Consider the following 6000-nt stretch of genomic DNA (forward strand, 5'->3'; position numbering starts at 1 on the left):
ACAGTCTTTCTGGTAACTTTTATTCGAGGAAAACTTGGTCTTGTGGGTTAGGGCATATTCATCTGTGAACCTAGCAAATTCGGATTTTGTCTTATTCGGCTTCTCGTTCGAATACATACGGCTATCATCCGAAACACAACCTTTAAATTCCTCAATCAGAATTAACTCTCTGAGACGCAAAAGATCCTCTTCCACCTTTTCTGCTGCACACCAACAATCAAAGAGCACACCCTTCTCATAGGCAAACTCTGCATATGTTGATTCCACCCTTTCTTTAAATCTCTGAACTTTGGGGTTGTTCCCCAGACCCTCTTTTATCCTTACTCACGGGGTCTCAGATGTCAATCAGGTTGGGATGATGCAATCCCTCAACCAGCCCATTCTGGTTGTCCCCTGAGGGGTTTCAATGAATAGAACAGCACTCAATACACAATTCCGTCTCCAAGAGACAATGGCCGTTATCAGTGGTTCCGTTTTCGCTGAGGTCAGGACACATTCCAAACTTTGTGTATTCTGGATGTCTCTCTCATTTCCTGGGTCCCAGACCCGAATTAATAGCGATCTTGCGATTCTCAAAAAGGAGCGGGCGACTTTGTACCACTTCACATTCATAACAGTACTAATACAGTTCCCTTCAACAGTGAATAGTGAAGAGGTTAATACAGTTCCCTTCGACAGTGAACAGAGAAGAGACTAATACAATTCCCTTAGACAGTGAACAGTGAAGAGGTTAATACGTTCCCTTCGACAGTGAACAGTGAAGAGATTAATACAGTTCCCTTCGACAGTGAATAGTGAAGAGACTAATACAGTTCCATTCGACAGAGAACAGTGAAGAGACTAATACAGTTCCATTCGACAGTGAATAGTGAACAGACTAATACAGTTCCACTCGACAGTGAATAGTGAAGAGATTGATACAGTTCCTTCGACAGTGAACAGTGAAGAGTTTAATACAGTTCCCTTCGACAGTGAACATTGAAGGAACTAATACTGTTCCCTTTGAGAATGAACATTGAAAGGACTAATACTGTTCCCTTTGACAGTGAAAATTGAAGGGACTAGTACAGTTCCATTCCACAGTGAACAGTGAAGAGTCTAATACAGTTCTCTTCGACAATGAACAGTTGTTATGTCCGCTGCCCCCTCCTTTGTGAGAATCTCAAGAGCACTAGTTGAGGGGGGGGATCAGTAGACTCCGGAAATGGGAGAGAGACGTGCCGAATACCTCGTTCCACCACGATGCAAAATAATACAACATTGACCATTGTCTCATGGAGACCACGTGCAAGCCCTCGGGCAAAGTGGGCTGGTTGAGAGAGATTGCATCAGCCCAACCTGATTGACATCGGAGACCCCGTGAGGAAGTATAAAGGAGGGTCTGGGAGGGAACAACCACTTCAGACGCACCAGAAGAAACGCTAATGATCCCATAGTAGCGGGAAGCCATTTGAAGGAAGCCACGTGCGTTGGATTCCATGCCTGGAATCTGTGGCTGGAATCACGGAAAACCGCTTTTAGCTAATAACGGGGAAGCCCGCTCCCCTGATTCAACGGATTTACTTCATAAAGACCTGGGCAAGTTTTCTTTTCTCACCAATCTCTCTCTCTCCAACAAGTGAAAACCCAGCGGTCCCCCCCCCACCCCACCCCGAAAGCCAGAAGCCTGCAGGAATTTGAGTGACTTTTATATTTCCGTCGGACAATATATTATCCCCTAGACAAACGATCGAACTGTTTCTTATTGATGGTTATTATTAGACCCGCACTTTTAGATTGAGTAGTGACTACGTATATTATCTGAATGTTTGTATTAATCTTATTTTTGTGCCCCTTTCATAAATAAAGACTTTTAAAAATAGTACCATCAGACTTCAACGGACCTCTCTATCTTTGCTGGTAAGTGATCCAGTTACGGGATTTCGTAACACAGTGAAGAGGCTATACAGTTCCTTTTGACAGCGAACATTGAAGAAACAAAAACTTTGTACTCGATCTTCATGATAATGGTAGAGTTTGTTATCAAAATGTCTATTATCTAGTAATTCTGAAATCTCGGCTCTGTGGATGTCATACCATCCAATACCACATTAAACAAGGGTGCTTAAGTTTTTTGTACAGTGTTGTATTTACATTAATTATGGGTAGAAATGTACTTAATAAAGCGTGGGTTAATTGTGTGTGGGTTATCTACACTGTCTGAATTGATGAAGGACTTAACCAAAGCTGCAGGATTTTCAAAGAATCAAACGACGAAGTAGGAACAAAGTCAGATAAAGAGAATGTATGCATACTTGGGTCTTATTGACTGGATAGGGATTAATTGTAGGCATAAAAGTGAGTAACTTTATGGAGGTGAAAGTAACAATCTTAGAGAGAGGACATGGAGGGTCAATTTTGGGTTGTACAGACCACTGTATTGCAGTTCAGCCAGAGTGAGTTTCATGTCTTACTTATCCTTCTTTCTACAAGCCTGCATCTTCATCTTTCCACTCCATGATTGATCAATTGATCACCTGCTTCCACCCACTGCTCCAAACTCCGGCCTTTCAAGGAACCGACAGCAAGATGAAAGCACCAGAACACTCTCTCAATTCATGGCTTACCTTCAATCTGAACTCCTCCAAACAAAAATAAATTCCTACAACAAAATTCTTCCCCCCCCCCTCGGGTTTCAACATTTCTCTCGGTGTTCTCCCTTTTCAGTTCCATTCATTCTCCACTGAAATAAACATTTTTCCGTGGTCAATCTCTGTGATACTTTTAGACACAGACATCATGCTAAGTAATGGAGGAATAATAGAGAAAGCTTGGAACAGTGTGAGAGGGAAGATAGGCAAGTGATAGAGAAGGGACACGCTCAGACTGATGGTTTGAGATGTGTCTATTTTAACGCAAGAAGCATCATGAACAAAGAGGATGAGCTTAGAGCATGAATCAGTACTTGGAAGTCTATGTTGTGGCCATTAGAGAGACTTGGATGGTTCAGGAGCAGGAATGGTTACTTAAGTGTGTCAGACTAAAGATGTTTCAGAAAGGACAGGGGGGAGGCAAAAATGGTGGGGTGTAGCACTGTTGATCAGAGACAGTGTCACGCTGCAGAAAAGGAGAAAATCATGGAGGGGTTGTCTACAGAATCTCTGTGGGTGGAAGTTAAAAACAGGAAGGGGTCAATAACTCTACTCGGTGCTGTTTATAAACCACCCAATAGAAACGAGGTTATCGAGGAGCAGATCAGGAAACAGATTCTGGGAAGGTGTAACAATAACAGTGTTGTCATTGTGGGAGATTTCAATTTCCCAAACATTGATGAGCAAGAAATTTAGATTGGGTTGAATTTGTTACATGTGTTCCAGAAGGTTTCCTGACACAATGTGTAGATAAACCTACAAGAGGAGAGGATTCTCTTGATCTGGTATTGATCAGGTGTCAGATCGCTCAGAAGGAGAGCATTTTGGAGATGGTGATCACAGTTCTATCTCCTTTACCATAGTTTTGGAGAGTGAAAGGAACAGACAAGTTAGGAAAGCATTTATTGGAGAAAGAGGAAATATGAAACTCTTGGGCAGGAACTTGGAAGCTTAAATTGGGAGCAGATGTTCACAGAGAAATGCACGGCAGAAATGTGGCAAATGTTCAGGGGATAATTGCATGGGTTCTGCATAGGCATGTTCCAGCGAGATAAGGAAAGGATGGTAGGATACAGGAACCGAGGTGTACAAAGGCTGTTGAAAATCTAGTCAAGAAGAAAAGAAAAGCTCACAAAAGATTCAGTGAGCTAGGTAATGTTAGAGATCTAGAAGATTATGGCTAAAGGAAGGAGTTTAAGAATGAAACTAGGAGAGCCAGAAGGGGCTATGAGAAAGCCTTGGTGGACAGGATTAAGGAAAACCCCAAGGCATTCTACAAGTATGTGAAGAGCCTGATAAGACGTGAGAAATTAAGACCAATCAAGTGTGACAGTTGAAAACTGTGTATGGAACCTCAGGAGATGGCAGAGATACTTAATGAATACTTTGCTTCAGTATTCACTATGGACAAGGGCCTTGGCGATTGTAGGAATGACTTACAGTGGATTGAAAAGCTTGAGCATATATACATTAAGAAAGTGGATGTGCTGGAGCTTTTGGAATGCATCAAGTTGAATAAGTTACCGGGACCAAATGAGATGTACCCCAGGCTACCATGAGAGGCTAGGGAGGAGATTACTGAGCCTCTGGTGATGATCTTTGCATCCCGAGGATTGGAGGGTTGCAGATGTTGTTCCCTTATTTAAGAAAGGGAGAAGTGATAGCCCAGGAAATAACGGTCTAGTGAGTCTCACTTCAGTGCTTGGTAAGTTAATGGAAAAGATCCTGAGAGGCAGGATTTACGAAGATTTAGAGAGGCTTAATATGATTAGGAATTGTCAACATGCCTTTGTCAAAGGCATGTCGTGCCTTATGAGTCTGATTGAATTTTTTGAGGATGTGACTATACACATTGAAGAAGGTAGATCCGTAGATGTAAATTGATTTCAGCAAGGCATTTGATAAGGTACCCCATGCAATGCTTACTGAGAAAGAAAGGAGCACAAGATCCAAGGGGACCTTGCTTTGTGGACTCAGAACTGGCCTGCTCATAGACGGCAAGGAGTGGTTGTAGATAGGTCATATTCTGCATAGAGGGCTGTGGTCAGTGGTTTGCCTCAGGCATCTTGTTCTGGGACTGCTACTCTTTGTGATTTTTATAAATGTCCTGGATGAGGAAATGCAAAGATGGGTTAGTAAATTTGCTGATGACACAAAGATTGGAGGTGTTGTGAATAGTATGAAGAGCTGTCAGGTTTTATAGTGGGACATTGATTAGGATGTAAAACTGGCTTGAGAAGTGGCAGATGGAGTTCAACACAGATAAGTGTGAAGTGGTTCATTTTTGTAGGTCAAATACGATGGCAGAATATAGTATAAGTGTAAGACTCTTGGCAATGTGGAGGATCAGAGGGATCTTGGGGTCCGAGTCCATAGGACGCTCAAAGCAGCTGCACAGGTTGACTCTGTGGTTAAGAATGCATACGGTGCATTGGCCTTCATCAATCGTGGAATTGAATTTAGGAGCTGAGAGGTAACGTTGCAGCTATAAAGGACGCTGGTCAGACCCCACTTGGAGTAGTGTGCTCAGTTCAGGTCGCCTCACTACAGGAAGGATGTGGAAACCATAGAAAGGGTGCAGAGGAGATTTACAAGGATGCTGCCTGGATTGGGAAGCATGCCTTATGAGAATAGGTTGAGTGAACTCGGTCTTTTCTCCTTGGAGTGGCAGAGGATGAGAGGTGACCTGATAGAGGTGTGTAAGATGATGAGAGGCACTGATTGTGTGTAAAGTCAGAGGCTTTTTCCCGGGGCTGAAGGTTTTTTACGCAAAGAGTGGTGAGTGCACGGAATGGGCTACCAGTAATGGTGGTGGAGGTGGATACAATAGGGCCTTTTAAGAGACTCCTTGACACGTACATGGAGCTCAGAAAAATAGAGGGCTACAGGTAACCTTAGGTAATTTCTAAGTAAGTACATGTTTGGCACAGCTTTGTGGGCCAAGGGGCCTGTATTGTGCTGTAGAGAATTTCATGGGAAGAAACAGATCAGATAGCTTCAACCTGTTTTTTTTAACTGCAAAAGATTTCCCTTTCTCTGCAACTATCTTAAGCATGTAACCCACTTAACCCATAGAATTAAAAGATTCCTATGTGTAGTGACAGTCTAGACTGAAAATTCCACTTCATATATAAAATGCTAAACCAGTGGTCCCAAACCACTGGGCCGCGGACCGGTACCGGGCCCTAAAGCATGTGCTACCGGGCCACGAGGGAACAATATGGTTTGGTTTATATGAAACATGTCAGCTTTCCTCATTCCCTGTCTCGCCCACTGTTGAACTTGAATGCATGCGAGGTCATCAGACGGTCATTAACCTACAACTACCCAATGAGTAAAAAACAAACATCACTTGACAGTTTCTTTGGAG

Source organism: Hypanus sabinus (assembly GCF_030144855.1).
Source record: "Hypanus sabinus isolate sHypSab1 chromosome Y unlocalized genomic scaffold, sHypSab1.hap1 SUPER_Y_unloc_5, whole genome shotgun sequence".
In the NCBI taxonomy this organism is placed as follows: domain Eukaryota; kingdom Metazoa; phylum Chordata; class Chondrichthyes; order Myliobatiformes; family Dasyatidae; genus Hypanus; species Hypanus sabinus.